Genomic DNA, 10,127 nt, shown 5'->3' on the forward strand with positions numbered 1-10,127 from the left:
CTCATGTTCAGAATAATCATATATTTCTTTCAACATTGGGACTGATTACTGTGGTAATATCAAGGCAGTCTTTTTAGATAATACAGGAACTTAAATTACATTGCTCCCCTTGTGTATCAAACAAGGGAAGGGAAACAATAATAAGGATATAATAAATAATATTAGAATATGATATACTGGTTCTGTAACCATTAGGTTCCTGTAATACATATATGCCTTTGTATTTGTATCACATATATTATGCCTTTATATTTGTATCTCCTGTAACAAACATATTCTGTTATTAGGTCTCTGTAATGTATCTGGTATTTGTCAAACATATGTCCCTGCCATTTGACCTGAACCCATATCAATCTTCTCCCTGTTTTTTCTTGTGCCATCTAAGAGCATGGTACGTATCTCCAAGGGATAATTTACACCTCAGTCCTAATTTATGTTTGATCTGGATAGACTCCTACTTTCCAGGGCCAGGGGGCCAAAGTGGCCAATTGAGTAAACAAAGAAATGCTCAAAATGACTAATTGGGAAGTTTCTATTCCCCCTTGCAGGGCAACAAGGAATACACAAACCTAAATTAGGAGGCCAGAATTGGGTACTAAGCTGACGTCTCTGAGGGTATAAAAGGACGCCATATCTTCCCCAAGGTGTGGCTATCTCCTCGCATGCATTGTACCTGTATGTTCTGGATATAGTTCCACCCAGTATTTTGTTTTTGGCCATAAATAAAATCTGGATTTTTTTTCCAAGCCTCGTCTTGAGTCTCTCTCTTTGGCATTCTGGTGACTCAAGTGTATTTTGGGACCTTACACAAGGAAACTTATCCTAGCTGAACCAGTGGTGGGTTGCTACCGGTTCTACCCGGATCAGTGAACCGGTAGCGGTGGCGGCAGGAGGCTCCACCCACGCACATCAGATGCTTCTGGGCATGTGCAGAAACATCGCACGTGCAAGAAGGAACTGGTAGTGACGTGTTTTGCAACCCACTACTGAGCTGAACATACCATAAAAAATAACTTTTGTATAAGGTATTTATAAAATATGCATTAAAAACAAAACAAAACAAAAACATTATCTAGAAAAAAGTTATAAATATCAGCTGAAATGGAGAGCCTTAATAGTACAGTGGTCTATGCACCCTGTTATTAACACAGCTGCCTGCAATTTACTGCTGGTTCGAATCTCTCCAAGGCTCAAGGTTGACTCAGCCTTCCATCCTTTCTAAGGTAGGTGAAATGAGGACCCAGTTTGTGGGGGCAATAAGCTGACTTTGTATAAATATACAAAAGTATGAAGGCTATTGCTTAACGCATTGTAAGCCGCCCTGAGTCTCCGGAGAAGGGCGGCATATAAATCAAATTAAAAAATAATAAAAAATAAATAAAAAATAAAAGATGGAACAGGTGATTGGAACTTTACAGGGCAGCAACAGAAGCTTAAAAGATTGCTGGAGACGATATTTGTTTGTACTTTATGGTACAAGATTTGCAGCTATGAAAATTGCTAATTTTAACCATCACCTTGACAGTACAGCAAGTCCTGACTTAAGAAGAGAATATGGAACATTTTGGAATTAGCAGCTTTCTGGAATGAATTTGACCTCAGCCATCTCACTATACTCACTCTCTTTTATGCTCTGCGATTCCAAAAGACTTCAAGGAAAAGGGTAGCTTGGAGAAATGAAACTGCAATGAAGGGAAACTGAATACAGCATGGCTGTGGCCTCTGTAGATTTTCAGTAGGCATCAGAATGTAATATTAGGCCAAAAAGTCTTGGTATTTTAATTCAGAATTGGGGAATACAGATTATTTCCATACTGTAACATTTTTATTCCAAATATTTCTGGCAGACTAATATAGTTGCTGTAATGCAACTTCTTTTCTAAAAATCCATGCTAACTATTCAAGACCAAAAACCTGTCTGCCTCCTACCTTTCCAAAAATTCTTGCTGGTCTAGTAAAAAATCTTTGGTGTCTTCTAGATCAGGAGCTTGCCCTGATATTAATTCTCCAAACATAGCCAGCATCTGCTTTAAAAAGCATCTGCTTTAGGCAATGACTATCTTCTTTTTTTTTTGGCCAGGATGTCCTATTGTTCATTGGGATAGCCCTAATAATATACTCCCAATGTACAGTCTGTTAGAATAGAGTAGAGTAGAGTAGAGTAGAGTAGAGTAGAGTAGAGTAGAATAGAATAGAATAGAATAGAATAGAATAGAATAGAATAGAATAGAACAGAACAGAACAGAACAGAACAGAACAGAACAGAACAGATTTTTTTATTGGCCAAGTGTGATTGGACCCACAAGGAATTTGTCTTGGTGCATATGCTCTCAGTGTACATAAAAAGACAAGATACATTCGTCAAGAATCATAAGATACAATACTTAATGATAGTCATAGGGTACAAATAAACAATCAAATCATACTAGGAAACAATCAATATAAATCATAAGGATACAAGCAACAAAGTTAGTCAATTGAAGTTTATTACCATCCCAGATAATCAACATATAATGAATAACCTTATCCAAAATGAGTATGCATACATAATGTAAAACATACAAAGACTAAAAGAGAAAAGCAGTTGCGAATACAATAAATGCTCAATGAATGAGGAAAGATGTGTGTGTGTGTATTTGGGATTGTGAGGCCTCTAAATTGCTATCTCCCCGTGTAGCACTTGCAACAGTGTAGAATGTAGCTACTGTCTAGAGGTTTTGGCATGCTTATTGCCAAAAAGGAAAATGAGTTCTTCTCGTCTGTCAGAAGAATAGACCCAACAGCAGGTGAAAACCTGCTTAACAAGAAAAGAGAGCATAATAACACATGTGAGACCTGTCTGTGAGAATGTCTGTCAAGCTAGTAGCGACATGTAAGTTCCTGAACTGTTGCTCTGTGTTGTTGAATCTCCCTTTCAGCAATGTTGAAGGCAAGCAATTGAACACCACCAGAGAGAAAGCTTGCTGGTTCTATAAGAACAAAATATTAGATAGCAAACATTAAGAGTTATCAAATCTTCAATACTTTTGAAGACCAGGTCACATAGTTAGAATTCCAAATTGCTAGTAGCCAGCTAGAAGAAGATAGCAGGCTACTAGATGATACTATCTAAAGATTTGCCCCAGTGAGGGGTTTCAAATTTTTTTACTACCGGTTCTGTGGGTGTGGCTTGGTGGGCATGGCAGGACAAGGATACTGTAAAATCTCCATTCCCTCTCCACTCCAGGGGAAGGATTCTGCAAAATCCCCATTTCCTCCCGATCAGCTGGGACTTGGGAGGCAGACAATAGATGGGGGTGGGGCCAGTCAGATGTGATATTTACCAGTTCTCTGAACTACTCAAAATTTCTGCTACCGGTTCTCCAGAACTGGTCAGAACCTGCTGAAACCCACCTCTGATTGGCCCCCTTCCTCAATGGAGGAAGCCTCTCAAAACTAATCCTTAGTGATCTCCCAGAAAAGTCATTTTGAGATGACCATCTTACTTTGTAACCTTCATCAGTGTTATTTCCAATTAAGAACAAGATAATCATTTTAAGCAAAAAGAGTTAATGTCATTATATATTGTGGTTAAATTAAAAATGTCTCCTTCATCGGTAAAAATATATTTCTCTGGATTATTTCTGAAAAATGGTTTTCTATAAAATGTTAATGGCTCCAGCAGCAGATTATCATTGCTTTCATTGACCACACCTTGCTGGGGGTGGAGGTGGAGTTGCAGTTCAGATTTGCACACCTGTTCCCTCCTGATGTCCCTGAGTGAACATCAGCTGGCATGTTTAAATGGTCTTATATAGGACTTGCTACTCCCTTTTATGTCTCTTAGATTTATGCCTCTCTGTGAGAAACAATCACCTCTTAGAATGTCTGATTGTTTTAATACTTGCCTAGTTGTTTCCATTGCAAGAAATGTCAATAATCCCACAAATTGCTCAGAGGGTGGATTATGTACCGTCTCTTCTTGCTATGCAGTGAAATCTTTTTCCTTCTCCCATTCACATAACTGATATCATTCACAATTTTTTTTCTTTATTCATCTTTCCTATTCTTGGACAGGAAACAACTATGGAGACAGTCATTCAGGGCTCCTGGATTTCATCTGACTTTTTGTCTCAAGTGTATGGAAGGGCAGATTAGCACTAAACTCTGTTTAGCAATATTGCAGGCATTTGGATTGCCCTGGTTCTCTACCATTTGAATCTTTCCCCATCATCAGCACAGCAGAGTTGCCAATAAAGCTGCAGCCTTGACACAGGTGTTGTAGGAGACAGGTGTCTTGGAGTTTTTTAGCCACTAGCAAACAGAGTAGCCAAACATCCTTTTGAAGGCATCCAAAAAAGATGAAAAGAAAGTATAGCTGCACAGCGAGGCAAAGCACAAAGTAAAAAAGGTACAAATACTTTACAAGTTGGTCTTTAGCAGAAGGCCAACAGTCCAGGGTGCAATTATTTATGACCATTTATAGGAAGATATAAAAGACCCTATTCAGGATCCAATGCTTTTGGATCTGTCTTGAGTTTGGGTCTGTCTAATTGGGTATAAGTTGTTGGGTTTTTTTAATTGACAATGTGCTAGGCTCTTCCTTGACTTTATAACTTCTCAGGGGAGTTGTCTGCCCCTAAGATGCTGACAGCATATATAGCACCATTAGGAATCAGAAAGTTTTATACCATTTCTTCTCACCGTGGCTTATGGGTGCATTGAAAAAGGATGTGTTGCCCTGAATTGGTTTGTGAGTACTTTCATAAAGATTGTTACAATACTAGAGCTGGGTGAAATAAAAGTTAGTCTTCTGCATACTAATAACGTCTCAGGTTTCTTTGTCATGGAAGGCTTAGGGGAGAAGACTCCTAACATAGAGCAGTCTTGAAAAAAGTGAAGGGAGGAGGGTGCTGATTTATTCTCCATAGCATCTGAAAGCAGGATTTTTCAGAGGGAGATCCAACCTGGAAATAAGGATGAATTTCCTGGCAGTGAGAATGCTTTGTTGTTGTTAGTTGCAAAGTCGTGTCCGACCCATCGCGAACCCATGGACAACATTCCTCCAAGCCTTCCTGTCCTCTACCATCCTCCGGAGTCCATTTAAGGTCACGCCTACTGTTTCAGTGACTCCATCCAGCCACCTCGTTCTCTGTCGTCCCCTTCTTCTTTTGCCCTCAATCTTTCCCAGCATTAGGTTCTTCTCCAGTGAGTCCTTCCTTCTCATTAGGTGGCCAAAGTATTTGAGTTTCATCTTCAGGATCTGGCCTTCTAAAGAGCAGTCAGGGTTGATCTTCTCTAGGACTGACCGGTTTGATCGCCTTGCAGTCCAAGGGACTCGCAGGAGTCTTCTCCAGCACCGTAGGTTCAAAGGCCTCAATTCTTTGATGCTCAGCCTTCTTTATGGTCCAACTTTCACAACCATACATTGCAACTGGGAATGCTAGAAGATTGAACAACCATTTGTCCAAGATGATTTAAGAACTTCTCCCTTGGGCATGGGTTGGACTAGATACTCTCCAAAGTCCTTTCAAGCCCTATAATTAAGTATTGTTTTAATTTCTCCTCCTGGGTAATTTCTACTTCTCCCAGTGTTATAGTAGATGAATTAATAGCTTGAGAGCATCTAATCATGTCTGTCTGGTCCCATTTGGAAATTGAAAATGGGTCAGAGCGGGCTAATCTTTCTTACATCCCTGATATGTAAGGATGCCTGTTGCATCTTTACTACTTGCTTTGGATCTGAGATTTCTCAGGAATGCTACCACATACTTGAGGCTTTTCTAGTGCTACAAGTACAACATGCCACCTTCATCTGGTGAGAACATGTTAAATCCTTTGATTCCTGATTCTCAAGAGGGTTCGGCTATTTCATTTTCTTTTTTTAAAAAAAATGTTTTATCCCAGATTTTTTTTTCTCGCATGTGATTTAAGGTGGCAAACAAATCAATACTCCTCCTATTTTTCCCACAGCAACCCTATAACATGAGTTGGGCTGAGAGAGTGTCTGACCCAAAGTCACCCAACCACATTGGACAGCGCAGCTGCTCTAGACAATCCTTTTCCAATGCTGGGGGAGAGGATGGGAAAGGGTCTCAGCTATAAGAACACTGAGGACTCGACAGAGTGAAAAGAAACTGAAACTTCTGGGCAGGATATAGAGTGTAACTACAGTATAAAGTCCTTCTATAGTCATCTCAGACGATCTAAACCCCATAGCTCACTGTAACAGCATTGCCAAAAAGGCATTAAGAATTGTTAACCTGATTTTGCAAAGCTTCTTCTCTGTTAACACTATATTGGGTTTTTTTTTTTAATAGAAACTTTATTGAGGTTTTTTACAAACAAAACAGAAATAAAAAAAACAAAAAAAGAGAAACAAAACATTCAGACAAAGACATAAAACATATAAGTATAATAACATTTTCAATTACTATCAGATGTACAGTGTTTTAACTATTTACATAAATAATACTTGGTGATATTTCAGCTCACTTTTAATCAATATTTAGCACACCTTTAGGTCTTTCTTTCATTTTATCATGCAACCACTTATACCTGTTAACACTATATTGTTAACTATGGCATGCAAAAACTTTGCCAGACCAATTCTCGAATACAGCTCATCTGCCTGGAATCCATACCGTATATTAGACATTCATATGATTGAGCGGGTCCAGAGTTACATCACGAGAAGAGTACTAGAATAGAATCCTTTATGCCACCAGGCTTCAAATTTTGGGCTTGAACAATCTGGAACTGCGCCACCTGCGGTCTGATCTAAACATAGTACACAAAATTGTCTGTTACAATGTCTTAACTGTCAATGACTTCTTCAGCTTCAACCTCAATAATACATGGGCAAACAATAGATACAAACTAAAGGTAAACCGCTTCAAACTCGATTGCAGAAAATATGTCTTCAGCAACCGAGTGGTCAATGCCTGGAATGCTTTATCCAACTCCATTGTTACCTCCTCAAACCAGTGGTGGCTTTCAAAAATTTTTACTATCGGTTCTGTGGGTGTGGCTTGGTAGGCGTGGCAGGGGAAGGATACTGTAAAATCTCCATTCCCTCCCCACTCCAGGGGAAGGTTACTGCAAAATCCCCATTTCCTCCTGATCAGCTGTGACTCGGGAGGCAGAGAATAGATAGGGGTGGGGCCAGTCAGAACTTTTACTACCGGTTCTCCGAACTACTCAAAATTTCTGCTACCAGTTCTCCAGAACTGCTCAGAACCTGCTGAAACCCACCTCTGCCTCAAACCCTTGCAGCTTCAACCTTAAACTGTCTATGGCTTCACCCCATTCCTAAGAGGTCTGTAAGGGGATGTGCATAAGTACATCAGCATGCCTACCCTCCCTGTCCTACTGTCCCCATTTATTTGTATTCATTCCTTCGTTCATGTCCATGTTCATACTGATACCTGCTATCTTGTACATGTTTGACAAACAGACAAACAAACAAACAAACAAATAAATAGTCCAAGCTCAACTATAAACTCCAGGTCCTTCTAAGATGAAAGGCGAGGGAAGTGCATCAGTTGGGAAATTGGGATGTGAGCTGGCTTTTGTAAGAAAAGGGACATGTTTGTCTAACTGAGGGAGTTTGGTAGCACTTTATCTGGGATACTGAAGGAATGTAGCCTGCTAGAAATGAGAGATGCTGCAAAGGAGTAGAGTAAATTTTTGCATAGCACCAAGACACCAGAGGACATCTGCAAGAAGAAAAGCTGCCTTTATACTTAAGATTGATGGGGAGGGGCAGACATCCAACACTACTCAGAAAAACCAAAAATATTTCCCGAAAAGGGTGAAAATTATGCTACAGACAAGAAAAGGGATAATATCTTTCTCAACAAGGGTAGAGGCTAAAGGACTTTTCAGAATGTTTAGGATAAAGAGAAGCCAGAAAGACAATGGAAATAATTCCTTATGTATATAATTAGTAATCATTTTGATTATAATAGTAACATCTAAGGTAGTTTAAACTCAAAAGAAGATAGAGAGGAGTGAAAAGTATAATTAAAAAGAAAAAATAAGAAAAAATAAGAATGTAATAAAAATATATTTAAAATGACTTCTAATTATCACAACTATATATAAATTTAGCTAACTCTTCAATGTTTCTCAAGTCAGAAACATTTATCTCTTCTTCCCATTTTCCATCTCTTATATATATAAACAAATCCATGAACCATCTTTTTTTTTTTTCAGTCCTGGTGTCAGCAGAAAATCCAAAAAGGATAGGAACAGCATATCTTTTTTAACCTTGATCATTTAAACCAACTTCATATTCCTTCCATTTACTTCTATTCTTTAGTTCATTCAAATATAGGCGCTCCTGTCCTCTGGAATGAGTTACCCACCGAGCTTCGGACAGTGCCTGATCTCCGCTCCTTCTGTCGGGCCTTAAAGACTTGGCTGTTTCAACAAATGGGTTGACCCTGATCCTTGGGTTTTATTATTTTATTGCCATTGTTTTAACTGGGTTTTAATTACGTTACCTTTTATTATTGTATGTTTAACCTGTGTTCACCGCCCTGAGTCCTTAGGGAGAAGGGCGGCATATAAATTTTTGGAAATAAATAAATAAATAAATATTGACTTAAAATTTGATTTCTGTTCATTTTTTCCCATCAAAGTTTTTCCAGGCTTTAAGAGCCTTGATAGTACAAGGGTTTAGTGCACCCTGTTATTAACACAGCTGCCTGCAATTTCTGCTGGTTCGAATCTCTCCAAGGCTCAAGGTTGACTCAGCCTTCCATCCTTTCTAAGGTAGGTGAAATGAGGACCCAGTTTGTGGGGGCAATAAGCTGACTTTGTATAAAATATACAAAAGAATGAAGGCTATTGCTTAACGCATTGTAAGCCGCCCTGAGTCTCCGGAGAAGGGCGGCATATAAATCAAATTTAAAAAAAAAAATGAGATTCTTTTGAACATCAAATGGGAAGAAAATATCTAGATTAATCCCTTGGTTTATTATTTGTATTTGCTTTTTAAATTTTACAACATTTTCTAGATCCAGTGAAACTTTTTTTTTTTTAGTCATTCTCTTGGCCTGTTAGCTGTAAATCCACTTTCGATAGCATCGCCACCTTGTCAGAAAAAAATTGTTTTACACATGATATTTCTTCAATAATATCTTTTGGACATAGTCTATTCATAGAAGCTGATATAACCATCACAGCATCTCCCTGGTCATATGATCAAAATTTGGGTGCTTGGCAACTAGCATGTACTTCTGATTATTGCAACTTCCCAGGGTCATGTGATCACCCATTTGCAACCTTTCCGATTGGTTTCTGACAAGCAAAGTCAATGAGGGGAGCTGGATTCACTTAACAATTTAAGGGATTTGCTTTACAAAAGGTTGTAAAATCAACCTCTTGCTTAGCAATGGAACTTCTGGTTCTAATTCTGGTTGCAAGTCTCAATTCTGGTTGTAAGTCAAAGATTACCTTCTTTTAAAGTTAAAAATAGAAAACACTCTTCTGCCCAGAACCTAACTTTGATCTAATTTTTATCTGTGCCTGCTTTTATTGTTTGTGGTATTAATCTATTTATGTATTCTGTTATTTTATTATTGATATTGTTTTAATTGCTGATTGGCAGCTGCCCACAGTTCCATTCAAGATGGGCAGCTACATAAATATTTGAAATGGATAAAATAAATACAATCTATATACATCATCATCATACTTTCCATCTTAGTTCACCAAAAGGTACATTCATTACGAATTACAGAAATATCAAACGAATATTTCATTGCTGGTCAAATAATCCAACTTTATATTCCTTCTTTTTGCTTTGACCTGTAAATCTTTCCTGTGGCACTGCATGATTTAATTTTTCATTGTTCTTTGGAATTTAAAAAGGAGCCTTCAAAGCTTTTAGCAACCATCCAGGTTTTCTTGCCCAAGCTGTTTCAAGTCCAAATCCTTTTCTTCCCATAAATAATAAACATCCTTAGGCATCATGAGACATACAGGTAATGAGCAGCCTTAGGCAATTAGGTAGAAGTTTTTGTTTTCTTGGATTCTATCTTTTGCTTCCCTGAGTCAGCCAATTTAAAACTTAAACTTGATATAGATTTTAACCTAAGGGTATTCAAAAGGTCTTAGAAAATTTGTTCAGCTTAGCTCTT

This window comes from Pituophis catenifer, unplaced genomic scaffold, assembly GCF_029215685.1.
Source record: "Pituophis catenifer annectens isolate HBS135680 unplaced genomic scaffold, rPitCat1.0.hap2 SCAF_6, whole genome shotgun sequence".
Lineage (NCBI taxonomy): Eukaryota > Metazoa > Chordata > Lepidosauria > Squamata > Colubridae > Pituophis > Pituophis catenifer.